The sequence below is a fragment of the Lissotriton vulgaris genome, chromosome 12, assembly GCF_964263255.1.
Source record: "Lissotriton vulgaris chromosome 12, aLisVul1.2, whole genome shotgun sequence".
In the NCBI taxonomy this organism is placed as follows: Eukaryota; Metazoa; Chordata; class Amphibia; order Caudata; family Salamandridae; genus Lissotriton; species Lissotriton vulgaris.
Window position 1 is genome coordinate 510,004,947 of NC_141700.1, and position 27,630 is coordinate 510,032,576.

The following is a 27,630-nucleotide window of genomic DNA, read 5'->3' on the forward strand; positions in this document are numbered from 1 at the left end:
AGTACCATTTTCCTTACATTAGACGAGGGTAAGCCTGTCATTTTGGATAAATATTTTTTATCTGACAGTTCATTGTAGAAATAATATTATTTCCATGTACCAGGAAGAGCCTGCTGGAATTGTTAAAATATACTCTTTGTGAGATGGGTTGCACTGAGCCTTAATGTCCACATTTAACTGTGTCCCTTTCTTCCATGGTTAGTTTTGGGAACTGTGTGGAGATGCAAGCATCTACAGCCTTCAACTGGAATGACCAGCGCTGCAAGACTCGTAACCGATTCCTCTGCCAATTTGGTGAGTGGTGGACCTCTTATCTTTTCTGCTCATTAACTTGTTTTAAAACAGGCTATTTAGTCATTCCTCAATTGAGGAAGAGGGGCTATATCTCATGATTTCATCATTTTTATTTGCTCAACGATAACAGTAGCTCATTCTAACTAAAATTTGTTTGAGAATAGGCTCACCGTCTATCTGTCTGGGAATTACACTTTGGTTCATGGACTACAAACCTTGGAAGAACTTTCCTTGGAAATCTGGAGAACTGTGTTTGTTAATTGACATTTGAAACACAAAAAAGGTTAAAAGCTTTGGGTTGATGAAGCAATTTTTAAAGTATGTATGAGCCACACAATTGTCACCCTACACATTGTATGGTTTTACCTTCGCAAATGAAAAATTGCACAATATGCATGTCAATTGATTGACTCAATAATGCTGGGTAACCTTGTATGGGGTCCTGTGGTAGGCAGCAGATCTCAATATCACATTTTGCAGTGTATTGTTAATAATGAAGGGTCATAACAGCCTATCCTCATGTTACAACCCTGCTTTAGAAACAGTTTGCTTTATACAACAGTATCCCTCAGGAGGCTTCCTTGGAAGTGGTGAAAAGAATTCTGATAGTAGGATAATTCCATGTCAGGTCACTACAGATTTATAGTCTGATTTGTGAAATTAACACTGATGGGCAGTTATTTCTTTGGCTATAAGAAAAAGAAAGGAACTAGTATGGGGGCAAACTTCCCCTGCCAAATTGCAAATTTATATATGTCTGGTTTTGAAAACTTATATATAGCGACTCCAATCCAAACAATGTCTGTTTGATGGATTGGAAGAATTACACAGAGGATACTTTCTTTATTTGGAAATGAGTAAGCAATAAACCATTTTCATGACATATACAAATGGTCAATACAAGAACGTAAAATTCATGTATGTATACACTTGATGATGAAAAGATTATTGGGCCTAATCACAAAGGTAGGTTTACATGTGAATAAATCTGAACACGTAAATTTACACTTGCACTGTATACTGCATTTACTGGCTATTAACCATTTCTGGGTGTGAATTTACTCCAAATTGTAGATTGTATGCTGCCACAATAGGGAACTGAGCCACATTTGTGAGTTTAAAGTTAATACTTGTATCTTTTTACCAGTAGGATGACTTCTCTGCCACTGAGGCAGAGTCCTCCAAGTGGTAAAATATAGGGAAAAATGTTAAAGTTTATTAAAATGTAAAAAAAACGAGTAAAATATTCTTATTTTAAATATTAATGTAAATTCATTGCATTTGTGTATTTTAAATGTAAAACAAAATATGATAGCACTGTTAACTTTGAATTAAATATTTATTTTATGTATATATATTATTATAATTTTTTTAAGTTTTAATAAAAAAGAATCCCTCCTAAAGTTTATTTATGTATAAAAAAATAAACAATATCTGTGGAATGAATTTAAATTAAATAAAGCATTTTAAAAAGTTACATACATTTTTAAATTAAAAAAACATTAAAATATTTCTCATAAAATAGTGAAGTGCAGTTTGTGCTACACCTTTGTGAGTGGGTGTCTGCCTCTCCCTGAACCCCTCCTTAGCCCTCCCTAGACCACTCCTTACTCCTCCCTAAACCCCTCCCATTTAGCAGTAAATATTCCACATTTTCCAGCCTCTTCCCCGAACCCTTCTAATAAGTAGTAAACGTACATATGTGAGGATCTCAGCATAAAAAATATATGTGGAAGAGATTGCCACCCCTGGGTTTGTAAAATGTACTTCGAAATAAGTTAACAGTACTATTGTAGTACTACTTTACATGGTACAAAATGTTGTTTGTGAATCAGACCCTCATTTTTAGGTCTCGGCTAGCGTAGGCTGCGCACATGCGCAGTTTCGCTGGCGAGATTTAATGAGTCTGAGTAGCGAGGTTAAGCCCCGCCCCTCTTCTCCATTGGCTGGCCTCCTAAACGGCAGCCAGCCATTGGAGAAGGGGGTCCCAGTGACGACATTCTTTCGATCTAAGCCCTGTCCTTTTCGGATTGGGGCCGTGTTTTTTAGTTTCTTTCTACCCTCTTCTCCATTGGCTGAACAGTCAAAAACACACCCCCCAGTCTGAAAACTACGGGGCTTACAGACAATGCGAAACGAAAATCGAAAATGCAAGCACAATCGGAGGGTTGCCGTAGTGCCAACAATCACCGTATAACAGCGGAATCACAGAGTACTTGAACGCTGCAAACCCTGTCAGTGTTCCCCCTCTCCGGTGCTTAGGTGTGCGGCTTAACTGTGGGAGGCTGGCTGCGGAGACAGGTCCGGACGCAGCGTGGGCAGGCGGCCCTTTCAACTCGAGCCCGCGGCGGGCATTGGCTTCATTGGCTTCAGTTTACGGTGTTAATGATCCAGGAACAAGGGGAGTGGGCATTTAGTAATTACGGGCCCAGAGCAATTTGTAGGCGCTGGCCGGGACCCGGCCCAACTCGGGCCCCAGGGTTGCCGCTGGTCGCGGGGTGATTTGTCCCGCGTGGTATCAGGGTGGGGGGAATAGTGAGCCTTCTCAGCCTCCATTCAGATTGACTGCCGGTAGCTCCCGCCACGCAGGGGGATGCAGCCCCCACCAGCAGGCCACTTTCGGAGTCCTGACCCCCACGCCTGCCTTCGCCTACTGATCGAGGGTGAGGCACGGGGTTACACTTGCAGGAGTGGAAGGAGCAATACAGGACTGGTGCGGGAGGAGTGGGGGGGACCGGTTTGCGCCCCCCCCCCCTTCCTGTCTTACACGACTGGTCCACGGTGCCTTCCCCAGTGTAATAGAAAGTCCGTCTGCAGCTTTCCTCGCTGCTCGTGGCGCCTACAGCCGCGCAACCACTCCATTACGCCTTCCTGGCCTGTGTTCCCCCAGGAGTGGCCCAGCTACCGGTCCGTGCGCATGGCTTTGGGGGAGGGGGGAGCAGCGCTTCGTTATCCCTGCTCCTGCCTGGCAGTGACACGTCTTACCCCTTCCTTTCGGTGCGGCGGGGCAGGCAGCGGATGTTTGTTCATTTAAGATTAATTCAGGTTCGGCCACCAAATCCACACAGGGCGGGTGCAATCTCTCCGCAACATCGTTTGATGGAAATTAGAGCTCAAGAAGTATAAAACAGTTATATGCGGGAAGATTTACGTTGTGTTGCCCGTGGCCGGTTGGTTGGAATCTACACGTTAATGTCTGGAAGCACGATGAGAGAGGTGAGGATGTGGTCCATCGGCTAGAGCTGCCAACTTTGGTGCTGGAGACCAGGGTAAGAGCCTCGGGGTCACGTCCACATCTTGTGATTCTGGCAAATCACTCCATCTCCCCGGCCTGAAGGTTTCATGTAAATTCGGTGCTCAGGTGAAGCGCGCCAATACCATTGGGGCGAGTTCGCGCTATATAAAATATGCACACAAAAAAAACTCACTGAGAACACATATAGAATCGTTCAATATGCTCAGCATAGGAGACTAGGTATTTTTATAATTGACACTTTATGATACTAAGGGGCCAATGCATAAATGACAGTCATGGCGGGTAATTATGCGTGGAGCTGCCCGTAGCCGGTTATTGGACTTATAGGGAAAATAAATTGATCGTATATGCATATGGAGCGATGAGTCCGCGCTGAAAACAATAGGTCACGATACATGTTTAGGCAATGCCTGGATCACTGTATTTAATTTTCAAAAGGTCCAGGTTTTGTAACCTGGATGCGTGCTAGGGAAAAGGGAGCGCTTTCAAAAGGAAGTCATGTATAACGTTAAAGTATGAAAGCGCACTCGCAACCGAGCGCTTAAAAAAAAAGCAATCATAAATGGCTTAATGCCTCTTTCTCAAGCTGCAAACGTCAAGGATCCTGTCTGACCTAAATTTGGATTTACAGTCTCTGCGGTCCTGGAATAAGTCGAGTTTTTTTACTCTGTGTGTGGCTCTGTGTGTGTGTGTGTGTGTGTGGGTCTGTGTGTGACTCTGTGTGTGTGTGTGTTTGTGGGTCTGTGTGTGTGGATCTGTGTGGGTCTGTGTGGGTCCGTGTGTGTGTGTTGGTCTTTGTGTGTGTGTCTTTGTTTTTCTGTGTGGCATTTGCGAGAGAAAAAAGTTATTGGCATTATAAATGACAATGCCATTTATTTGTCTGTTTTCAAACCAACACATTATTAAAAAAATTTACATTTGCAATGCCAATAGCTCTAACTTTTGCTAAGGTGAGACCGTTGCATTGTAAATGCTTCTTTAAATCTGCCAGCCTTTGAAAAAGAAGGAAAATTACAAACTCAGTTACTAAATCAGCAGACCGAAACACATTGTTACTTTATACAAGCGCCCGCATGAGGATCAGTAAAGAGAGTATGCCATATGGACAATTTCTGTCGTAGAAGAATTATTTCATTAAGGAAATGATGTGAAATACATTCCACACATGTTGAAGGAAAGGCTGTTGTTAAGATGATATTCAAGGACATTCAAATAAGCATATTATCAGAACCAATGGGATGTATGCGAGAACCACGACCGCTGGAATGACAACAGACCTTTACAACAATTGCTTGACTGGTCACTATTTAAAGGGAGCAGGGTGGGATTAGAACACGATATGAGACATGGCATGAAGGGCGGAACGTACCACACGCCCCCAGTGTTTGTCACGCCCCCAGCACATGCCCACAGCACAACGCAGACACGCCCACTAGGGACTACTTTGCTGGCACAGTTCTTTTACCTTTTAAATGTATATGGTGGGCATCTGCATAGCCTATGTCCTTCTGCTGCAACTGCCCTTTCCAACGCTGTATTGGGTGTTGTGATTGGTGCTGTGGTTCCTGAGATTACCCGCCTCAAAGGTTTGGGCTCTCTCTTTATTATATTAGTATAGACTAGCAGCCCGTCACAACGTTGTCCGGGTATGAATTGCTGCCGGCCAGTAGTATATTGTTTTGTAGGATTTCGTTTTGATAGCATTTCTTATCTGTGACCGGCCTGTGAAACGCTCCGATTCACAGTGCACTGCTGATGCACTTAAGAGTGCGCGTTCAGTAGTGTGTGAACTCGAGTTTCCCTACTTTATTTTTCCGTGCAATATTATATAGCGCGAACTCGACAACATGGCATGAGCACAATTTACATTACAGAAGAACACATTAATTTATGGTAGGCACGGGGAGACAAAGCGATTTGCCTGGAATCCAGGATGTTGAGCTGATGCCGAGATTCTAACGTAGCTCCCCAGCTCTAAAGTTCGCAATTGTAGAACTTGTGGTGGGAGGTGTGTCTAAAAGTGTATGTCGGTGCTGGCCCTCAATGAGAAAGACCTGTGCATTTTTCAAATTGGTGGTGAAAAAATATGAGTATGTTACTGGAGATGTGGGGCGCCGTGCCACCAATGTACTTACCGGAGGAGGGTAAACACCCATTATTCCGCAACTTTCTTTCCACATACCATCACTCCGCATACTTTCATTACGAAAGTACCATGACTCCGCAATGCCATTATAACGCATGGCATTACATTTTATATGCTTTTACCACGCATACATTTACAACGAAATTCGTTGTAAATGCATGATTGGTAAAAGCATGTTTTTTTTAATGTTTGGATAAGGTAAGTATGGTTATAGGGGTATATGTTTTGGGGTACTGAGGTATATGTTTTGGGGTGTTTGGGTATTTTAAGGGTTCAGATATAGTTTTGGGTTATGGGGTACAGGGGTAGTTTTAGGGTTTAGGTATGGGTTTTGGGGTACAGGGGTATTTTTAGGGTTCAGGGCTAGGTTAGGGTTTTGGGGTACAGGGGTATTTTTAGGGTTCAAGGCTAGGTTATGGTTTTGGGGTACAGGGGTATTTTAGGGTTCAGGGGTAGGTTTGGGTTTTGGGGTACAGGGTTATTTTTAGGGTTCAGGGCTAGGTTTGGGTTTTGGGGTACAGGGGTATTTTTAGGGTTATGGGGTAGGTTTGGGGTACAGGGGTATTTTAAGGGATCAGGACTAGGTTTGGGTTTTGGGGTTCAGGGGTATTTTAGGGTTTAGGGGTAGGTTTGGGGGCAAAGTGGTATTTTTAGGGTTCAAGGCTAGGTTTGGGTTTTGGGGCACAGGGGTATTTTTAGGGTTCAGGGGTAGGTTTGGGTTTTGATGTACAGGGGTATTTATAGGGTTCAGGGCTAGGTTTGGGTTTTGGGGTACCGGGGTATTTTTAAGGTTTAGGGATAGGTTTGGGTTTTGCGGTACAGGGTATATTTATAGGGTTAAGATGGGTTAGTGTTTCAGGGTGTTGGGGTATTTTAAGGAGTAAGGGTGGGTTATGATTATGGGGTGCAGGGGTATTTAAAGGGAGCAGTGTGGGATTAGCACACGATATGAGACATGGCATGAAGGGCGGAATGTACCACACGCCCCCAGCGCTTGTCACGCCCCCAGCACACGCCCACAGCACAACGCAGACACGCCCACAAGCGACTACTTTGCTGGCACGGTTCTTTTACCTTTTAAATGTATATGGTGGGCGTCTGCATAGCCTATGTCCTTCTGCTGCAACTGCCCTTTCCAACGCTGTATTGGGTGTTGTGATTGGTGTTGTGGTTCCTGAGATTACCCGCCTCAAAGGTTTGGGCTCTCTCTTTATTATATTTGTATGGATATATCTTTTTTTATTATACAATTAATGTTTTGGTATAGTATTTTTTCATACTTTTTTTTTTAAGAACTTTATTCTCAGCTGTATTATCTGCAAGTAAACATTACAATAAAGCTGTCAATGCAACAGCCGGGTTTTATATTTTCACCCCTATGCATACCTCCTTATCTCACAACAGTGACATCTAAAGATTACAGCAAAATGTTACACAAATCTTGTCGCATAATTTCTCAGTATCTGCATCTTAAGGAAATACTGTATCATCAATCAAACATCCCTCCGCCCACTCACCTCCCCCCACCCTCTCCCTTACTTAAACTAGTTGTCTCCTGGCCGTCCAATAGTGGTATTTGTCTAAAAGGAAAATTGAGAATCGGGTCCCTCCGGTTATCTTAGGCGCTAATGTGTGCTGCCTCACAGGGTGTAATAACTTATGATGATTGTTGGTGTGAGTAAGGCTGGGGCGTTCTGTTGTGCGTCATACTGAGCGTGACCTCTCCTCTTTAATCCTCACGCCCATTGTCCCCTGTTTGTGTTTGGTCCTCACCCTCCATTGTAATGAGCATAGCCTCCCATTCCTGGGATATAGGGAATTTCCGGAGGCCTCGTGTTTCTTCCCTCCGAAGTGTCGTCCCTTCCGCCCTCCCCCACTTAAGCACTTCCGTCTGCCAAAGGTGTGTTCCAGGCGGTCTATGTGATTTCCATCTCATCGTTATTGTCCTGAATGCTGGTAGCAGAGCCAGATCTAGCAATTTCAGTTGAGCCTTCAGTGTTTTGGGCCTTCTGCGCAACCCCAGTAGGCAATACAGTGCTTCTTCTGGCACTGGGAGGTTCGTAACTGCTCTCAGTGTCTGGCACACCCCTGACAAGTACCCTCGGAGTCGTGGGCATGACCACATCATGTGAGGGAGCCCGGCCTCATCCTCACCACAGCGCTGACAAGTATGGGGAGAGTTCAGGAACATTTTATGTAGCCGATTGGGAGCCATTCCCTGTAAGAATCTGAACCGGACATTGCGCAATACCCGCCTAGGATTTTCTAATATCGTGGTCCAGTCCCTGTCCGATAGGACCTGGTCTGCGTCTTGTGCCCAGATTTGCTGAAGAGTGGTGAGTGAAACTGCAGCGTGTGCCCTAACTCCTGTGTACAGCCATCGCACCAGATGCCCTCCCGATCCCATGAGATACAGTAAGTGTACCAGTTGGTGCTGTGAAGGTTGCAGGCGCTGGGGTGCCCATCTGTGTTGTATGTAGTGTGTGACTGTGGCATGCAGCAGGAACATTCGGGGGGGGGGGGGCACCCGTGGCCTGTAAGAAGGCTTCGTGAGTAAGGAGATGATCGTCTCTGAAAAAATCCACTACTCCCACCCCATCCGTCTCTTGGCATGGGCGTAGCACTCTATCCGTAAGTCTGCCCTGCTGCGAAGGGATGCCCAGCAAAGGAATGTTGGCCGCATACGCCTCCGCCGAGGACGTGTATGCTAGGGCCTTTCGGCAGACCCTCAGAGCTGTGCGAAGAAGCGGTGGCACTCCGCAGGGATGCGGCTTCTTGGGAGTAGCAGGGCATGTAGTTCTCCCCGTCTCAGTCTGTCAGTCGTGTAGTCTATTTCGTGAAGGTCCTGTCCCGCCGTCCAACAGGAGAGCCACTGAAGTTGGCCAGCATAGTAATAGCCTCTAAAGTCCGGGGCTCCCATCCCACCAGTTCTAGTCCCTAGTTGTAGCTTACGAAGCCCTATTCGTCGCCTCCCTGCCCCCCAGATCAAGGTAGTTAGTAGAGAGTTGAAAGTGTCGAAGATAGATTGCGGCAGGAATACTGGAAGATTAACAAAGAAATATAACAGTCGGGGGAGCATTACCATTTTGGAGATTGCGATTCTGCCCATGACCGATAGCGGTAGCGACATCCAAAACCCCACAGAGGCTCGAAGTCTTGTTATAGCTTTCTTAATGTTCCCCTCTATCTGATCTTCCTGCTGCCTATAAACCTGAAACCCCAGATATTTAAATGTATCAGGAGCTATCGGGATAATGTGGGCGCCGAACGATATGACACCTGGGTCCGGAGTGTCTCGGAAATAGAAGCCATTTGACTTCTCTGGGTTTATAGTTAGGCCCGAGACTGCGGAGAATCTCTCAAAGATTTCATATATGGGGGCATGATCTGCCTCCAGGTCTCGGAGGAACAATAAAATATCGTCCGCATAAATGGACAGTAGGTGCTGAGTGCCGCAGCTCGGTATTCCTCTTTGCCCCATCCCAGTCCTTAGGGCTATGCCAAAGGTTCCAGGGCTAGCACGAATAACAGTGGAGACAATGGGCATCCTTGTCTAGTGCCACAGTGGATTGCGTACTTATCTGAAATATGTCGCCCTGTGCGTGTCCTTGGTGAGGGAGCGGTATAAAGCAATCTGATCCATGCCAGGAGGGAGGCCGGGAGTCCAAACCTCTCTATGGTCGGGAACATAAACGACCAGGTTAGGGAGTCAAAAGCCTGCCGGAGATCTAAGGCTATGCAACCCGCCCTAGGAAGGTTCTGTGGAGTGGACGAAATAAGTGCGTGCAGCCGGCGCGTATTCATAGAGGTGCTTCTACCCGGGAGAAACCCGGATTGGTCTCTGTGGATCAGGGCCGGGAGATGCGACTGCAATCTCAGAGCTATCGCTTTGCTGAGTATTTTGTATTCCGTAGAGAGCATCAACAGCGGCCGATAATTCGCCAGGTCCAGGCTGTCCCTCCCGGGTTTTGGTAGTGAGACGACCAACGCCTGCATTGTGGAATCGGGCAGACGGCCCTCTTCTAGTGCCACTCGATACACCTTCTCCAATATTGGTACCAAGATGTCCGAGTATGTCGCGTAGATCTCCACTGGGAGTCCATCCATGCCCGGCGTCTTTTTGCGGTTCAGAGATTTAATGGCTACCCGTATTTCCTGTTGTGTGATGGGACCTTCGAGTTTCCTTTGGGCGTCAGCGGTCAGGAATGGGAATAGGAGGTCAGTCGGAAAGACAGCAATTTGATCTGGGTCAACTTCTGTGGGCCGTGCATATAAAGTAGTCAGGTGGTCATGAAATGCTTGGTTGAGTTTGCGTACCCACTATTTGTCCGTCCTGTGTCCGTATCCTGGTTATCACTGGGATGTCCGGGTGCTCCCGAACCAGACGAGCCAGCAGCGCTCCCGACCTGTCCGCCTCGGCGTGCTGTCGGCGTAGGTATTCCCTATGGTCTATGACTCGCAGTGTTTCAAGAGTGTCAGCATGTTCTATGTTCTCTAGCTGTAATTCCCCCCTTTTAGTAGGGTCGAGCCCCACCTCACTTTCCAATGTCTTGAATCTATCCTCTATGTCCTGCAGTTTCCTAAGGGTTTCCTGTCGGGCTCCCACTAATTGTCCAATCGCTGCCCCACGCACCATCCCAAACCACCAAATTCGTGCAGGCGGTGTCCCAGTTCTCTATAAAGTATTTATCTAGTGTTTCGGACAAGGATGCCCTGAAAGGGTCATCCTCCAATAGGAGCGGGTCCAGGCGACAAGTGGGAACCTGGGTAGGGACCCTGCCCCATAGAATGGTAAGCGTCAGGGGCCTATGATCAGAAAAGGTTTTTGCTAGGTATTCTGGGCCATCGATCTTGGCAATCAGGGCTTCGGAACACAAAAACCTGTCAATCCTTGTATGAAGGGCGTGTATGTGCGAGTAATGAGAGTACTCTTTGCTCTCAGGGTGTGAGGCTCGCCAGACATCTCTCAAGCCCCATCCAGTCGCCCATGTGCAAAACAGTTCTGTCAGCCTGGAGACTCCTGCCACTTGTAGGGGGGGTGTGATCTGTCTCTGTTGATATCCATGATCATGTTCCAGTCTCCCCCTAGTATCCAGGGGTTGTCCGACCAGTCCGCTAACGCCAGGCCTAATTTCTGCAAGAATTTGTCTTGATCAAAATTCGGAGCATATACACATCCGAGTACTACAGGTGTACTATCTAGTGTGCCTCTCATCAATATGTACCTTCCTTGGTCATCCACCCTCCTTTCCACCTCCAAGAACGTTGTGCCATGTCTAATCCAGATTGTCGCCCCTCTAGAGAAGGCGGAATATGTCGTGGTCAGAATTGTACCCCTCCCTTTCTTCCTCATCTTGATAGCTTCCCAGGCAGTGAATTGGGATTCTTGAAGAAAAGCAATCTGCGCGTGGTGGCTTCTGAACCACCCCCAGCCCCCTCACATTCCAGGTCGTGATTCTATACTTCCCCACCGTGTCAGCCATATTCATATGTGCACCTGTTTTGTAACCTCAGCCGCCTACCGGCTTGAACCCTATGTAACCGCCACCAGGAGACTACCCACCCCAAATACAAAAAAGAACCATAACGGCGCAGATTAAGAACCAAGCTGAGCCCAACAATTAAACAAATCTCAAAAGGACTGAATATCCAGTGCATTCGCCATCGGGGGGTGGTCGAGCACCATTGCAGTCTCTACCTTCAGCCCATCAGGCTCCGCCAGCTCTACGGCAACTGTCATGGGGCAATGTTACCAATGTTCAGAGGGGAACAGAAATCTCAAGTCGCCCGTGCCTTACTTACATCTTAAATGTGACTGTGCCCAAACAAGTATAACAACAGGATACCTTCTTAGGTAGCAGTGGCGCCCACATACGTTACCTCTACCTCCCTCCTCAGAGCCATCATTGGTAACAGTACAGTATAAAGTCAAAACAAATAGGAAATGCAATACGGTTCGTAGACCATTCAGCTGCTTCCAGTCAGGTCTTCCCCCCCACAGTTGTCCATCACATCATCTGCAGTGCGGGGCGTTACACTGGAAAACAGTAGTACACTGTGATCCGAATCTGAATGGACCGTACTGTCCTCCGAGTCTGTTAATATCATCTTGGAGTCCTCTCTGAATGTGCCTGCCATCACCAAAGCGTCCAGTTGCTTCTCTTTTTGTTGTGTCATTGACGGTCCGCGTCGCCTTCCGCCTCGTCGCGGTTTGGGGGGCTCCGCCCCACTCCTGTCCAGGGTTCCACTCGATCCTTCGACATCCGGTTCTTGTGAGGGTCCCTGGCTCCCGTCTATGCCCATCACCTCCAGCCATTTCTCGGCATCCGCAGGACTCTCGAAGAAGTGCGTTTTCCTGTCATGTATGATTTTTAAGCGAGCCGGAAACAGCAATGCGTACTTGAGGTTGGCCTTTTGTAGTTTCTTTTTCACCTCTAGGTAGGAGGAGCATTGCTTTTGAACCATGTTGGTGTAGTCCGGATAGAGAGAGATTTTGTGATTGTCATACTGGATAAGGGACTTCTCCCGTGCCTTTTGCAGCAGAACATCTCTATCCCGGTAATTCAAAATTCGCACTATCAGTGGGCGCGGGGGTCGTCCAGGGTTAGGTCTGCCCGTCGGGATCCTATGCGCTCTCTCCACGCAGAAGTGTGGTGATAGGCCTTCTTCCGCTACGTGATCCCGAAACCATTGTTCCATAAAATCTGCAGCCTGAGACCCTTCACATCGCTCCGGAAGGCCTATAACGCGAATGTTATTCTGGCGATTACGGCCCTCCGCATCCTGCACTCGGTCCATGAGAGAGGCCACCTGTGTTTGGAGCTGTTGAATGGAGACCGTATGTTCTGCCACAGTTGGTGTGATCTCGCCGATAGAAAGGCCCTGTTCTTTCACTCTGTCCGCCAGTTTACCGTGGGCCGCCTTCAGTAGGGATAAGTTAGTCGTCAGGGTGTCCATCTGTTGCTCCAGGACCGCTCTGGAGTCCCTGATTTCCTTCAGGATAATGTCCAGCTTATCAACCTGAGGCCCCTCCGCCTGGCACTCTGTCATGGGCTGCCGCGGAGCCCCGTCCTCGATGGTTGGCAGCATTGTGGTAACCGTCGTTAGTTCTCCGGAGCTTTCCGCCGGCTTCGCCCCCTTGCAGACCATTGGTGCGATGTTTTCAGTCCCCAGCAAGTGGCCCAGTGGGTCTCCTAGTGTCCGGTCCCCGGGGCAGGCTCCCCCCCGGCGGCTCCTCGCTAGATAGAGTCCAGGTGGGGATGCGTAGCCCGACCGTCTGCAGGGTGGGGGACGCCACAGTAGGTCCGCCGGCTTCACATGCACTCACCCTCGTGGGCTACCCTAGGGCCGTGCTGGCATAATGCTCCGCGTCCTGCGCACCCCTTGAAGATATGGGCAGAGAGGAATATGGGAGCTCTCCCGGCGTCTCCCTCTGTCTATGTACAAGAGGGGCTGAGCCCCACAGGCGTGCCGTCCCCACCCTGGGGTCCCGTGGTCCGTCCTCCGCGCAGCCACACTTCCCTGGTGGACCCAGTCCTCCCCGGGTCCACGTACAACCCCAGCATTCAGCCCACCGCCGGGGGAAGGCGCGGAATTAACGGAGCGGGAGAGCCCCAGGCAGCCTCCTGGTGCAGAAAAATCAAGGGACAGTCCCGAGCCAGGGGGGGGTAACACGGAGGGGGGCCCCCTCACATCTAGGGCCGATTCTGTGGCGCTACGCAACGGCCGCCACCTGCTCCTTGGGATGCGGTCTTCAGTGCCCCTACGCGGCCGGTTTCTTCCGCGTATCCCACTGCGCGGCAGTTCCTTATTTTTTTTTTTTATTTTTTTTTTATTTATGCATTTTTATATAGCGCGGACTTTACCCGAAGGTGTCAGAGCGCTTCACATAAGGACCAATAATGATATACAGGAACGAAATACAAATACAAACAATAAGTTACATGGATCAAAAGTGACACTAGTGAGCAACCAAAATACATGAGGTAGCAATCGGTGCATTACATGACAAAAAAGTGAATGGGTGCAGGTTACAAGATGTACAAAAAACAAGTCGAAGAATAGTACTGCAATAAAGGCAAGCACTCCAATACAAGAACAAACTTTACGTATGCAATGGAGGCACTTGTGCAAGTATCTAAAACAAACAAAATGTGTGAGGTAGCGAACAGTGTGCTATAAAACAAAAGTGACGTGTGCAAGTTCCAAAAGGGTACCATACACAGATATTGGGATATTACTAAATATTTAAACTACCAGAACACACTGGGGAGGAAGACCATACTCCTGGCCAAAGGACTTTCCAGTAATGGGAGGACTTCCTTCAAACGAAGGCAAGGGTGTGAGTTAGACTTGGAGGTGTCTTTGGAGGAGGAGAACTTTAAGGTCCCGTTTGAAGGCCTGAGAGGAGGAGGTAGTCCGGAGCTGAGGCGGGAGAGAGTTCCAGATTCTCACTGCGTTGCCTGAAAAGGATTGGGCCATCGATCTTTCCTTCTTGAAAGTGGGGGGTTCAAGCAGAAGATTTTCCGCATTCCGAGAAGGTCTAGAGCCTCCAGAGAGTTTCAGTTTATTCGACAGGTAGCGAGGAGAGGAGGAGTGCAAGGCTTTGTGGGTGATACAGGCAGTCTTGTAGATAGCTCTAGCCTCGATGGGAAGCCAACGCAGGGAGGATAGCAGCGGAGTGATGTGGTCGCTTCTTTTAGCCCCATAGATGAAACGGGCTGCTGAGTGTAGGACCGATTTCAGGGGGGATAGGTGGGATTTGGGGAGGCCAGTAAGAAGAGAATTGCAGTAGTCCAGTCTGGAGAGGACCAGCGATTGCACCAGTGTTTTAAGGTCATGCTCAGGAAAAAAGCGACGAATTCCCCAAAGAAGTCGCAGTTGGTATCGTGCAGACTTTGCAATGGAATTGATGTGAGGGATTAGATTGAGATTCTTGTCGAGTAAGACACCAAGGGATTTTGCGCTTTCAACAATGATGTGCTTATTGTTGAGTAGATTTGTCTGATCCATCCAAGATTGAACCGGGGGAGGGGCAAGGGAGGCGGAGAGGAGGAGGAATTCAGTTTTGGAGGGATTCAGAATCAGTTGGTGAGTTGACATCCAGTTTTGAATGGAGTCGAGAGTTGATCTAAGGAAAGTGAGATCGTGGGTGGAGGCAACTTTGAGGTAGATTTGAGTGTCATCTGCGTAGAGGTGATAGTTGATCCCAGATTTACTTAGGAGATTTCCCAGGGGTTCTAGGTAGAGGTTGAACAAAGTAGGTGCAAGTATAGAGCCTTGAGGAACACCTTGACCTACCGCCAGAGGAGATGACAGGCTGTTCGCTATTTTGATCATTTGGGATCTATCTGAGAGGAAGGAAGCAAACCATTTAAGCACATTACCCTCCATGCCCATTCTCTGTTGCAGAATGTTGAGGAGAGTGTCGTGGTTGACAGTGTCAAAGGCTGCAGAGAGGTCAAGGAGAATAAGGAGACAGGACCCCCCCAAGTCGAGTATTCTCAGCGCGTCATCAATCACTTTCAATAGGGCTGTTTCAGTGCTGCAATTTTGGATGATTTCCTCTGGTGACACCCGCACCTCTCTCTGCCTCAGCGCTCGCCCACCTCCATCAAGGGGTTCTCCGATGGCCTCCGATCACGCCCCAAGTCCTCCTGCGCCGCCTGTGTGATCGCGGTTCCGAGCCTCCGAGCACTTCCGGTGGCCTCAGCCGTAGGCCGGGCGGCATCGCTCCTCACTGTGGGTCCCGGGGTCCAACGTCGCACCTCCGCTGTGGGCCGCACCGCTTTTAGCTCGGTGTTGCGGGCCGACTCTCCGCTCGCCCGTCGTTTTCGAAGGCAGCAAGGTCTGGGAGCACACCTCCGATCCTCCAATTAATCACCCCAGGGGTCTCCGAGGCAATTTTAACAGGATTTTGCCCCAATCAGCGCCGGAGCTCTAGCGGCGCGCGTCCTTGCTGATGGCCTGCAAGCCACGCCCCCAGTGTTTTTTCATACTTCATTTTTTAATTCATCTGCCTATATACGATAACTACATTCACTTCAAAGCTTGCTGCTTTGATGTCCTTGTGAAATACTTACATTTTCTTTGTAAAGTCATTTGTAGTAAAGGCATTTTCGTGGTAATAAAAATTGTTGTAAAGACTTTAGTTATAAAAATGCATTTGTTCTTCGGGCATCATTGTAAAGGCATGTCATTGTTCTGGCGTCATTGTAAATGCTGTTTCCTGGACCCATGCAATGGATAACACTCCCAAAAATGATACAGATTAAAAAATAGTGGCGGAATGTAGCTACACTTTTATATGAGAAATAGTTTAAATACCTTGATCAGTAACAAATGGGAGATTCTGAATGTTAGTACAAAAGGAATGGAAGATCAATAAGGGATATACTTGTACATTCACACTCATGAGAAGAGTAGAGGCGGTAATTTGAGACAACTATGGAGACTGCTGCCATTACAAGAACATCAAAGCTGCAGGCTTTGTAGGTAATGTAGTTATTGTATATAGGCAGATGAATTAAAAAAATAAAGTATGAAAAGATACTATACCAATACACACGTGATATAATAGAAAAATATGGTGTACAGAATGTTACGTTGTGTAAAGAATGTTTGTTGTTGCAAAACAATGCCTATAGGCAGAGCCACTTGAATTATGCGGCAGGGGAGGGTCATATTATGCAGCAGGGTTGAGTAAATTATGTGGCAAGAAAAGGCAAACGATGAGGCACTATGCAGCACATTTTATGATAGTATTACGTCATAATTTTCTCATTTTTACACTTGTTAAGACTGTCTGGGTATTGGTTGCACCTCATTAGTAACATTTTAACACAGACATATAGCAATAAGCTATAGAAAGGTGACCAGTCAACCTTTATAAAAGACATTCCAGTGAACCGCATCACGTGTCACTGCATTTTTACTTACTTTTGAACCGTTTGAGCTAGAAACAAAATTTATTTGTGTTACAATCTGCAGATTATGTGGCAGATGATGGATTATGTGGCAAATGCGGCAAACCTACAATTATGTGAAAATCACCATGGCCGCACAATGGCATAAATCCAGTGACCCTGCCTATAGGGCAGATTATGGGGAAAGTGAGAGCTTGAAAACAAGAGCATAGATCAACTATATGACATTTTCGATCAAATGTGCCTTTTCTCAAATGCTGTTTAATAACAATAGATTATATGAATTTAAAACACACTTGAAGAGAGATTAGATGATTTACAATAGATGAGATAAATGGTAACAAAAAGAAATATATACAGGAACTATTGCTAGTAAATGAACAAAAATAGATTTTAATGGATACCCACAAACTAGGTTAAATGAAGAAATGGATTAGATTACATTGACCACTTCTTGAGTATCTTGGAGTTTACCATTGGTGTTAAGCATACTGAGTAAATAAAACAAGAATATATCAGCTAAATGAACAATACATTATACTATAGCATTTAACTTAGATGATTACAGAGAGAAATGTATACTTATATTATGACCATTTTATTAAACAACCAACAAAATAGGATTGGATGCAGTACTACCTTCTACATCAAAGGACTTCAAGATTAATATCTTTACCACGTAATAGACAATGGAAACATGTTAGAAGAAGGTTTAAGTTAGTCAAAGGAACACAAGATACTTGGGGTGAAAAACATTTCACTACGAGAAAAAAGTGTTAAAATGACATGCCAAACTTACTTGCAATTCTCTGTTCTCTGTCTCGGGTATGAATGTGGGAGCAGGTTTTCCACTATGCAAAAGAGTAATAGATAATATTACTAGAACATCAGTATCTCTTAGAGATAACAACAGGCTAAAGAAAGGAAATGGAGTGTAAAAACTCTAAAGCATGAAAAGTAGCGTGCCCTTCATATAATGGAGTTTCAGATAAATGCTGACTGTCTCAGAGACACACATGCACTGAAGAGTACTATTACCAATATACACAAGAGAAACAAGTACTGACAAGATTTTGAAGAGTCCATTTAGACAAATTGGTGTTTGCCTGAGGGAAAGGTGAGTGAGACTAGGACATCATCCATAAATGTGATCTGGGGGCAACGGAGGGTGGAAAGTAGGATTTGAACCTATGCTGTATCAATGGCCACTGAATATTTCAAGAGAACAAGAGGTTTATGGATCTCCACTGTCAATTATCAAATCACCAGTTTGATTGGTTTTTCAGAGGTGTATCCGGGACAGAACTTGGACTGGTATGACTGTGCCAGCTAGTGGCAGTCAGTAGCTACTGTAGTTTGATGGCAACAATCTCTTTAAGACTTGCTCTAGAAGGGGTAGGGTGGTAATGGGTCAGTCACTGACCTTTTATTGGGGTCATGTTTAGTTTTTTTTTAGAGAGGGATCGAGTTGTCCCGGTTTGATGTTGGAGGAGGAGATGTCCTTGTTATATGTAGCACCTTTTAAGAAATTAATGATGCTAGCTAACTAAGGGTTTGTGGCATGTATGCTGTAGATATACATGTTTTGCATACTCCTGCCATCTAGTGTTTGGTCCGGATGTTTGCAAGTTTTTGTTCTTTGAAGAAGTCTTTTCCTGTCATGAGGTAAGATGACCCCTCCTTTCAGTAATATTGAGCATGGGCATCGACTCCATTGTTAGATTGTTTTCTTTCCGCCATTAGGTTCAGACGTGAATTGCGGTGTTCTGATTAGAAACCGTCTTTCGGGTTCCCCTCGGTGCGCAACCCACTGTACCCTTGTCGGAATTGTTCTTACATGCATCTCACTATTCTCCGTGTATCGAATAGATCGGAAAACTCTTCATCTTAGATCGAGAAGACATCGTGGGCGGCCTTTGGGCCTAGCTGCGTCGGTTGACTTCCACTCTGTTACGTATCAGATAGTCTTCGCTGATGGAACGGACTCTGCTTCAATTCTGTCCTCGGTTCCACTTCCAAGTAACTGCGCACCAACCTTCATAAAGTCTGCAACTTACATTTACATTTACATTTTTACATATACAGTCTGCAACTTGTGCTTCTCACCAGAGTACAAAGAAAAGGATTGCGACGCTTGTTGATCATTGTGATCGAAAAAGACTTTGCGGGATCGTCGGTCTTGACAAAGGAGCATGCAGCGACAAAACATTGAACACACTCGGATATCTTCGGGGAAGACACAAACACAAAGAGATGGAGGCGTCCGTGCCAGAAGAGAAGGAGCCTTCTCTGTCCAAGAATCAGACTCGGAACTGGAAATTGAGTCAGAGTCCGAAGACGTTCCACCAGGATAGGGTGCCGTGAGTAACAAAGCCCCTTTGCTTCTCAAACTCTCTTCGATTAAACAAAAGGATTTGGCACCACCACTGCTTTCTGGCCATGGTCGGCACTGAGACGCTGCTTCCAGTGCCTCTCCCTCGGCCTCAGCACCTAAACAGTCAGTCAAGCCTTTCGGCTTGGGACAGATTCAAAAAAGGAACCTCTTTGGAACTGAAACCTTCGGAAGACAAAAAAGACAAGTCCGGTTCAGCATCGAAATGAAAAGAAACCCTTCAAAAGCCTCCAGAACCTTTCCTGGACATTATGAAGGAGAGATTGAACCCTGAGCAAAAGAAAATTTATATTAATCCAGACACTGGAAATATTTTGGCTAAAAGTTTGACACCTTCCATACGAAAGATTAACTCAGAGGACACTTGCTACAAAATTCCTCTAAAAAAGAAGTACCTGGCTACAAGTCCTATCTACCCTAATCCTCAATCCCCTCCACCATCCTCACCATTACCACCATTGCCAAGCTCCGATCCTTTACACATAACACCTCAGGGTTCTCCAAACACACAGCCTGATATATGGGATGATGATGATAATGGCAATAGTCCACTACCAACAGACCAATGGGATGACTATAACATCAATCCAATCCCTAGAGGGTTATAGTCCTAGTTGATGACCTGTACCCTTTTTGAGAGGGAGCAGAGACAACCAGTGGTTGTTTTAGAAGACCCCTCACCCACCTACCTAGTTGGTGGCATGCTTCATCATTGGGGTCTCATCTGGATTGCCGAATGCAATCCAGCTGTGCTTCAACGCCTGATTTACAGCTGAGCAGGTTTTTTTGTGATAAAGGCATGTTGAGGCATGCCAATTACATTTTTAAAGACCCTATATGTGCCCATATATTAATGCCTAGGATTGACAAAAAACACAAACATCACCGTCTGATCCCATTTTTAGTAAAGGGCAGCTACCTTTAGATTCTTTAGTAGTACCTAATGCTCGCAAAAGAGCAAATTCCCAAACTGAAGCAGATGCACCTCCTCCAGACAAGGAATCCAAATTGATAGATGCATCAGGTAAGAGTAGCTGCTCAATCCGCTAACCAAGGCGCATTGCCAACACACAAGGCTTATTAGCCGGATACAAAAGGGCCCACTGGGATGAAATGGAAGACTTGCTCCAACACCTCCAAGCTGAGCATAAGAAAAGAAAAGAGTACAAGAAGGTAAACTGATATCTAATTCCTCCCATTAGATGTGCTCTAGATGCTGCTGACACTGCAGCAAGGGGAATTAACACCAGCATTCTCCTTATATGACATGTATGGCTTAGGATTTCAGGATTTAACCGGAGGTTCAGCAATCTAGCCTCAATACTCCTTTTGACAAAGAACACCTTTTTGGATCTCAAGTAGATGAGGCATTCAAAAAATGAAAAAAGACATAGTGGTAGCAAAATCTATGGGAGATCTTCAGTCTCCATCTAACAGAGGATCCTTTTGTCATTCATTATATAGAGGACAATCCAATGGCAGTTCCTCATTCCCTAATGTTCCCTCATATAAATCCAACATGCATCTATAGGTTTCTAGTGAGGTAGGTACAGAGGAAACAATTTCAAGGGTACAGGTAAAGGTACACCAACACGTACCTCCCCATCTCCCAATAAGCAGTGACTTGCCTACAATTACCCCGATCATTTTACACCTGTCTGGGGAAGACTTCAACAATTTGTTCCCATTTGGCAATCTATAACATCAAACAAATAGGTATTTGACATTATCCAACATGGTTATTGCCTGGAGCTTACCAGCAACCCTCCCAATATTCTACCTCACATTCACAAACTTACCTTACAGAACCTACAGCTCCTCAAACAAGAAGTACTACCTATTTTGATAAAAGGAGCTATAGAACCAGTTTCATTACAACACAAAGGGTCAGGTGTTTACTCACTGTACTTCCTAATCCCAAAAACGGACGGGTCCCTAAGGCCAATTTTGGACCTAAGGATGTTAAACATACACATACTGCCAGAACATTTCCATATGGTTACGCTTCAGCAAGTGCTTCCACTTTTACAGCAAGGCGACTCAATGTCAACACTAGACTTAAAAGACGCATACTTTCACGTTCCTGTTCACCCAGCACATCGCAAATATCTCAGATTTGTGATAGCAGGAAATCACTATCAGTTCAAATACTCCCATTCAGAGTTACTACTGCATCCAGAGTGTTCACAAAATGTCTGGCTGTAGTAGCAGTTCATCTCAGAAGACAACAAATTCATGTCTTCCCATATCTAAACGAATGGTTCATCAAAGCCAGCACACAGCAAAAGTGCTTGTAACACAATCAAATTACATTACACCTTCTCCAGCAATTGGGATTTACAGTCGATAGACAAAAGTCCCATATTCAACAATCACAAATGCAATCCTATCTGGGAGCGACTCTAAACACTCACACAGCTCTAGCCTCTCCCAATGTAGCCAGGGTACAAATTCTTCAAACTCTGTTACTACAATTTCAAACCAATCCATACTTAACAGTCAGGACTTTCATGCAATACTATGGATGATGGCATCATGCATCACAATAGTGCCTCATGCACGATTACACATGCGTCCCCTACAGGAATGCTTAGCACATCAGTGGAATCAATCACAGGGTCAATTAACAGATTTAGTGTTGGTAGACAGCTGCATCCATCGTTCTCTGCAGTGGTGAAACCCACGAATGGGCAACCCTTCATTGACCCTGTTCCACAGATCGTACTAACAGCAGACTCATCTCTCACAGGTTGGGTTACCCATCTACAGAATCTAACAATTCATGGTCTATGGGACAGCAAGCAACATAGTCTCCACATTAACTACGTAGAGCAGGGGTCTCCAAACCGGTCCTGGAGGGCCGGATCCATGCCAGATTTTTAAATTACTATATGTATCTCAATGGGGATATCCCAAAAATCTGGCATGGATCCGGCCCTCCAGGAACGGTTTGGACACCCCTGACGTAGAGCTTCTAGCTGTTTGTCTAGCACTAAAAACTTTTCCACATCACCTCACAGGGACAGTCCGCACAGACCTATAACAATATGACAGCCATGTACTAAAACGGGGGGTGGGGGGGCACACATTCTCTTCAACTGACACGCTTCTCTCAGCCCATTTGGCAATTCATCACAGAATTCGTACCTCACAGGACTGAATAATCAAATTGCCAACCTCCTCAGCAGGATGCGGCAACAAATACACAAATGGGAACTTCATCCCCAGGTTCTCCTTCCATACTTCCAAAAATGGGAATTCCCACAAATAGATCTGTTCACCACAGTAGACAATTCAAAATGCCCAAAAGTTGCCTCCAGGTTCCCACACCCTCTATCCAAAGGCAATGCCCCATGGAATGAACTGGTCAGGGATATTTGCTTACTCTTTTCCGCCTCTCCCTCTCCTTACATTTCTGGTTCAGAAACTCAGGCAGACATCACACTCATTTTAGTGGCTTCCACATGCGCTCGTCAACCATGGTTCACCACACTGTTAGAAATATCAGTGATTCCACATCAAAAGCTGCGCCTTAATTCCAGCCTTCTCACTCAGAACCATGGAGAAATTAGACATCCAAATCCCAAGGAGCTCAACCAAGCGATCTGGCTCCTGAAGTCAAAGAATTTGGATACTTAAATTTACCACCAGATTGTATGACAATTCTTAAAGAAGCAAGAATACTTACTACCAGGGCATGTTATGCGGGGAAATGGATGAGATTTGGTGTATATTGTAACAAGAACATCCGTGTGATGGGGACGGAGATTCGGGGTCTCAATAAGACATAAGGTCCACTCCACGTCGGGTAAGACTAGGTTTTATTTTGCAATATATACATCTCTTATGAGTCGCCAGAGTTCTATATGAGGAGTATGGATAATTCTTCTTATCCGTATCTTCCTGCTTTAAGTCCGAAGCTCCTTCCGTCTGCTTCTTTCTTCAGAGGCAGTGGTCACTCTGGCAAAGAAGGCAAAAGAGGCAATATGTGAGACTTACTGTCATCACACAAGGTTGGGGAAAAAGGGAGTGAGGGATCACCGGTGCAGATTCTCAGGTCTAGGGATTTGTATACGTGATGAGAAATCATCAGGAGAGGGTAGATAAGTTAATGGGACTTTACTCGCTGTCCTTCTCCCCCCTCCAATCCATCCCGCCAAGCGATCCTGTACCTGGTGAAGCCACGCTCCTACTGAAGCGTGGCTGGGCGCAGCAAGAGGTCGTTGGCCTCCTGGCTCTCTGCTGGCTCTCGTCTCCAAGGGGCTCCGGGTCCGCGGTAGCTGTCCGTCTTCCAGCATCTCCTTCCCTTCTCGAGTTGTGTTCACGAGCGTGCCACCTACGCGTCTTCCGGGGTTTTCAGCCACACTCCTACAACAAGGACTCCACTGGATTGGTCCAAGGAGGGTGACATCACGTTCCTGTATGGAGGGTTCACTGGGTTCCATTGCGTTAAAGAGACAGGACTCGGAAACGGGGATGGCGGTGTCCCATGATACACTATGTTCAATGTTCCAGTCTTCCGGCTGTAACGAAAGGAGACAACGGGTTTCAATAGGGACGGACTGTCAGGGCCTGCTCCGCAGAATCCGATTGATGAACAAAGGGGTCCACCTCCTGATGTTACCAACACCCTGAATGTGTACACAGGGGGTTCGAACCATCAGGCGAGGGATAAATAATGAAAAGAGACCGGGGACGGGAAGGGGTCAGCAGGGACAAGGGATCTGAAACGACAGAGCATACGTTTATAACACCAATCAAATATCAAGGCTACTCTCAGTAATACTCTCTCAAACTCTGAATACCTTGCAGGGCTGTGCACTTTCCTCCAACAAGTTTAAATGAGATATCAGTTCAACTTCCTGAAAGGAAACACAATGGTTATCATAACATATAACACACAGGTGTAAGATCTAGCAGCAGTGTACCCTTTGTAATACACACCGTGTTATGCGGAGAAAGAACCTTTGTAATAGACCCCTCCCGGGTAAAAATGACTTGTTCCTCTAAATTAGTCTTTGAGATAATGCACAAGTCTATCATCCGGATTTATTCTAAAAGAGTTTGTGGTATAATCCCCCACGTTGTCACTCCATTAAGCACAGTACTGTCCCTTGAATTCGCATATGATATCTTTAAGCCCAAAAGATGCGATACGTTGGTGTACACTTATGTAGTAACAAGAGTCTTTTAAACCATATAACGGCAGTGTGTGGTTGCGACCACCACCACGCTCCGCTATTAGAATCTGATTCAGATCAAACAAAAACAACTAGCCGGCAGTAGGTAGTGGAATACCACTCTACTCCGGACATTGCAGGACAAGAAATGATCCTTCCACGGTAACTTGCAGCAGCCGCCGCCAAGCTCCGGGAACAGAAAACCCAGTAGAGCCGGGTTTGGAAATGGCACACACAAGACGGTGCTTTCCTTAGCCAAGGAAACAAAGTAGCAATTCTCACAATGCTGGCAAGCGCCCGTGAACAGGGCTCCCAGCTGATACAATGTTACAATGCCGGCAAGTGCCGGGACAGGGCTCCCAGCTGATACAATGTTGCAAAGCCGGCAAGCGCCCGGACAGGGCTCCCAGCTGATACAATGTTGCAATACCTCAATGCCGGGAAATCTTGATCAGCGCTCTCACTTCACAAAACTCTGAAGCAGCTCGATAGACGCTGTCTTCTCCCAGGAACTCGAAAACACAAAGAAAGGACACAAAATTACGAGCAACTCTCTTCCTGGAAACACCTCTCTTATACTTCCTCCCTACAAGGATCATGGTAGATGTAGTTCCCTAAAGATTGGGTAGGCGCGGTGCTGCAGGAACCTGACAGTATGCCCTCCCTCCTAGCGCCTCCTAGGCCCCGGCTTGGCAGGATGTCTTCGGTGAAATGACCTAACAGCAACAGGAGCATGCACATTCGTAGATGGCTCCCAGGAGTCGTTCTCAGCCGAGTAACCCTTCCAGGCCACCAAGTACCACAATGTGCCTCTGCGACGTTTAGAGTCTTTTATGCAGCGTACCACATACTCCAGTCCATCGTTGCACAGCACTGGAGGAGGAGCCCTCCGTCGAGCAGACAAGGCCGGTTTCAACAAACTACAGTGAAAAACCGGGTGGATTCGAAGCGAGGCAGGAAGTTTCAGTTTATACGCCACAGGGTTCACCTGTTTCACAACAACGTACGGACCAATATATTTAGGATGGAACACCGAACGGAGTTTGAACCTGATGTTTTTGGTGGACAACCACACCCTGTCCCCCACCTGGTAAACAGGACCCACACCTCGATGCTTATCAGCCCATGTCTTGTACTCTTGTTTGGCTCGAACCAAATGTTTGGACACTTTCTTTTGGACCGCATGCAAACGTTGGACCGAACCCAACACCGAAGGTTGATTACCCACTTCTTCAGGAATGGTGATAGGCAAGGCCCGGGCATCGAATCCGTAATTAGCATAGAAAGGGGACACCCCCAACGAACTATTCCAGGCATTATTATAGGCAAATTCAGCTAGCCACAACAGGGACACCCAGGAATCATGAGCCTCAGTAGCATAGCATCGTAGATATTTCTTCAATGTCTGATTGAGCCTTTCAGTCTGACCATCTGTCTGGGGATGGAAACTGGTTGACAAAGAGGCTTTGATCTTCAACGCCAAACACCACGACTTCCAAAAGCTCGCAATGAACTGAGGTCCCCTGTCTGAAATGATGACTTCAGGAATCCCATGGAAACGGAAGACATTAGACAAAAGCAGCTGTGCTGTTTGACCAGCCGTGGGGAGGTTCCTACATGGTATAAAATGTCCCATTTTCGTGAGGCTGTCTACCACCACTAGCACAGCTGTATGTCCATGATCAGAAGGCAACCCTGTGATAAAGTCCATACTGATACTCTGCCATGGTTTCTTTGGGGTGGGCAATGGCATAAGTTTTCCCTTGCTCTGACTCTGCAATGTCTTGGCCCGTGCACACTCCTCACACTGACCCACCCAAAGTGTTACGTCTCTGGACAAGGTATCCCACCAGAACTGTCTTTGAACCAAGAGCACTGATTTCTTTATGCCTTGATGACCTGACATTGGTGAAGAGTGACACCACTCAAAAGCCTTTTTCCTGCTTTCCATGGTAGGCAAAAATAGTTTGTTTTCTACGAAGGGCAGACCACGGACGAGGGATCGTCTGGTGTCTTTGCTACTCCATGACCTCCAGGCAGCCTCGGTCTTTTGTCCCTTGATTGTCTCTAGGAAGACATCAGCATTAAGAACACAGATCACTTTACTAGGTTCAATGATGGCATCCATTGGAGGATCGGCCTTTACCTCCAATGTATCACCCAAGCGTGACAGAGTATCCGCCTTCCTGTTTTCGGCACCTGGGCGGAAGGTTATCAAAAAATTGTACTCCGCAAAAAACAGCATCCACCGCATCTGTCTCTGCGACAGATGTCTAGCTGTTCGCATGTATTGCAGATTACGGTGGTCCGAGAACACAGTCACTGGATGTATGGCCCCCCATAAATACTGTCGCCACTCCTGGAAGGCCTTTTTAATAGCAAGTAGTTCTTTTTCTGCTATGGTGTAGTTTTTCTCGGCTTGGCTCAGTTTTTTGGAGAGGTACGCTACTGGATGGAGTTGACCTGTTTGCACATGTCTCTGAGACAAAATAGCCCCAACTGCCTCATCCGAGGCATCAGCCTCCACAATATACGGCAATTCAGGTTGTGGATGAGCCAAAATGGGCGCGGTGACAAACGCCCTCTTGAGATGAGTGAAAGCATGCTCTGCTTCTTGCGACCAACCGTACACCACCCCTTTTCTTAGTAATCGAGAAAGAGGCGCAGCAATGCGCGAAAAGCCATCAATAAACCTCCTGTAATAGTTCGCAAAACCCAGGAAACATTGGACTTCTTTCACTGTTTTCGGTGTGGGCCAGGATTGTACTGCTTGCACCTTTCTCTCTGCCATTTGCAACCCCTCTGGACATAGCATGACCCCCAGGAACTCCACAGTGGTTACTCCAAACTCACATTTACTAAGCTTGCAGAACAGATTGTTCTCTCTCAATCTCTGTAGGACCTGTGACACATGGTCGTGATGAATCCCTACATTACAAGAATATATCAAGATATCATCAATGTAAACAACCACACTGATGTCTACCAGATCCCTCAAAACATCATTCAGGAAGTATTGGAAAGCGGCCGGGGCGTTACACAATCCAAATGGCATAACAGTATATTCGAACAACCCATAGCATGTTTTAAAGGCCGTCTTCCATTCATCGCCCTCCCTCATTCTCACAAGGTGATACGCCCCCCGAAGATCTAACTTTGTGTAAATGCAGGCCTTCCTTACTTGATCTAACAGCACCGGAATAAGGGGAAGAGGGTACCGGTTACGGACAGTGTTTTTGTTCAGCATTCTGTAATCAACACAAGCCCTCAATTCACCATTAGCTTTCGCTATGAAAAATAAAGGAGAGGCTGCAGGGGACTTGGAAGGGCGGATGAAACCTATAGCTTGATAATGAGTTAGATACTCTTTGAGGTGAGTAGTTTCGGGCACAGATAAAGCATACACACGACAGGAGGGCATCAGGGCTCCTTCCACC

General features: G+C 46.4%; 1 long non-coding RNA gene across 1 annotated transcript in view; it reads left to right on the top strand.

Annotated features, from left to right (window-relative positions):
* The first annotated feature begins 201 nt into the window (after positions 1-201).
* Positions 202-27,630, top strand: part of LOC147677620 (uncharacterized) — a 61,876-nt gene continuing 34,447 nt past the window's right edge. The window contains exon 1 of the long non-coding RNA XR_015302447.1: positions 202-294. This is a non-coding gene — a long non-coding RNA (uncharacterized LOC147677620). The remainder of the gene's footprint in view (positions 295-27,630) is intronic.